Here is a 2,327-nt window from a genome sequence, read left to right as displayed (position 1 = left end):
CTCCCTCCCGGGGATGGGAGAGAATGAAAGAGGGGAAGGGAAAAGAGACTCGTGGGGTGAGATAAGAACAATTTAATAACTAAACTACAATAACATTGGAAATAATAATGATGACTATGATAATAACAGTAACATATACAAATATACAAATGAGTGACACACAGGGACACTGCTCGCCACCCCATGCCCAAGGCTCAGCCCGTTCCCCGCCAACAATCCTGGAGCAGAGAGGGAACCGAAAACACAATCCCAGAATGGAGATAAGAGCCCAAGACCAGGAGCTGACCGAGGGAGGGAGACGATGCTGGGAGAGGAACAACCTGGAGAGAGCCGACCTGGAAAAAGAGCTGACCTGGAGCAAGAGAGCGAGCTTCCAGACACAGCCTCACCTATACATTGGGCTTCATGTGCATCATATGGAACAGAGCCTCCACTCTCCCCTGGCCGTGCCGTGCATGGGATGGAACAGACCATCGGCCAGTTTGGGTCTCAGTCCTAACCCTGAGGTCGAATCCTGGGCTGGTCCCTGGGGCTGTGCTCCCTCCCAGCTCCTCCTGCCCCTGCAGACACGGGCACACAGAGAAGCTGGAAAGTCCTTGACTGTCCTGGCAGCAGCTCTGCCCATCAGTGTGTGATCAGCTTCTCCTCAGCACAAACCCAACCAGCCTCACACCAGCTGCTGGGAGGAGAGTTCACTCTGTCCCAGCTGAACCCAGGACAGGCTGCTCCATCGCTCCCAGCACCACAGCAGGGTTCAGGCTCTGCAGCAGCACCCCAACAGGAAGGGTTGGGTTTGGGCATCCCCCAGCTCTGTGCACCAGGATGCTGCCTTTCCCCTGTCCCCATTTGCAGTTGCAGGTTGGGGCTAACGCTCTGCTGGCGTTTGCAGGTCTCCAAAGCCTGGGAGGGGATTTTCAGGGCTCTGCCCGGTGCCTTCACTGGGTGCCACCCTCACATCTCCCACGCTCCCAGCCTGGGCACCCGCAATGGCAGAGGTGAAATGTTCCTGCTGGGTTGTGCTGCTGCTCAGAAAGCCCCAACGGCAGCGCCCGAAGCAAACCCCTGAACAACAGCAAGTCAGCTCAGCACCCGAGCCCTGGCACTGCATCCTGGGGGCGCAGCCCCCGTCCTGCCTCCCCCCTCCCACGGATCCCGCAGGAGGGGGCTCTGGCTCAGCAAAACCCACCTTCGGCTGTGTGGGGTGTCCCAGGAGGCATGTCCGAGCTGGAGTCTGGCTCTGCCACCGGAGGAGATGCTCCGAGGGCTGAGCTGCGCCGCTGTGGGAGCACAGCAAGGCTTGGGGAGCCCAGAGAGAGTCACCCCCAGGTCGCTTTGAATACCGAACCGAACTGCTCCCAAGCGAGGGCTGAGCTGCCGTGGTCTGTTTTGACTTATCCCAGACCTACCCAAGGACCAGTTTGTAATTAAAGCCACGGGTCGGTGCTGACGCTGGCGAGACTCCACATCCAGCCGCACGACGCCACACGAACGTGCTGCAGCTCAGGGCAGCCCGGGCTGAGAGCAGCCCAGACCTCAGCAACAAGCAAATTTTCTATTTCAGGGCTGGTGTGGGAGCCTGAGGGATAGTGGAGAGAACAAGCAAGCGGTGATGTCTCTCCCTTTGGGGTCTGGCAGCTGAAGGGCTGCCCGGAGCACAGCAGCTCTCGGCACCAGAAGATGCTACATGGGCAACCACAGGAACGCCGCGGGAACCGGTCCCTGAAATAGGAGACCACAGGCAGCGTGATGGGTGCAGCAGGGATCTGCCTTCTTCCTCCAGGAGCCTCCCAACGGCCTGGGGCAAAGGATGGTGTAAAAGTCAGAAGCCCAGAAGGCAAGTGAAGACGGTCACCCTGCAGCTTCCACCTGTGCAGGCAAAGTGATCGCCACTCTCCGTCAGCTTGAGCTGGGCTGAAGTCTTGCTAAAGCAGGCAAGGGTTCTCTAAAATCATAAAAGGAAGAAAAGTCTTAAAATAAAAAAAGCCAAAGGGCTTTTCTTGGGCAGAAGATGGAGCACAGGTATCGACAGCCAGGGGTGGAATCCCAGCTGTGTCCATCAGGACAACGGACGGCTGCTGGGTCCCTCGTGTGCTGGGAGCCACATCCCGAGGGGGAACAAACCGGGCTCGAGCCCAGGTAAGGGCAGCGCTGCCACAGGGTGCAGCACCCCAGGGCGAGGCGAGGAGTAGCGGGCTGCTTTCTGGGGGAAAAGATTTAGTTTGGAGATCAGGAGGAAGTTTTTTCCTGTGCGGGGGGTGAGGCAGTGGTCCTGCTTGCCCAGAGAAGCTGTGGAAGGCCCATCCCTGGAGGGGGACAAAGGCAAGCTG

The sequence above is a fragment of the Pterocles gutturalis genome, unplaced genomic scaffold (genome assembly GCF_000699245.1).
Source record: "Pterocles gutturalis isolate BGI_N339 unplaced genomic scaffold, ASM69924v1 scaffold18720, whole genome shotgun sequence".
Lineage (NCBI taxonomy): Eukaryota > Metazoa > Chordata > Aves > Pterocliformes > Pteroclidae > Pterocles > Pterocles gutturalis.
This window is presented reverse-complemented; position numbering follows the sequence as displayed.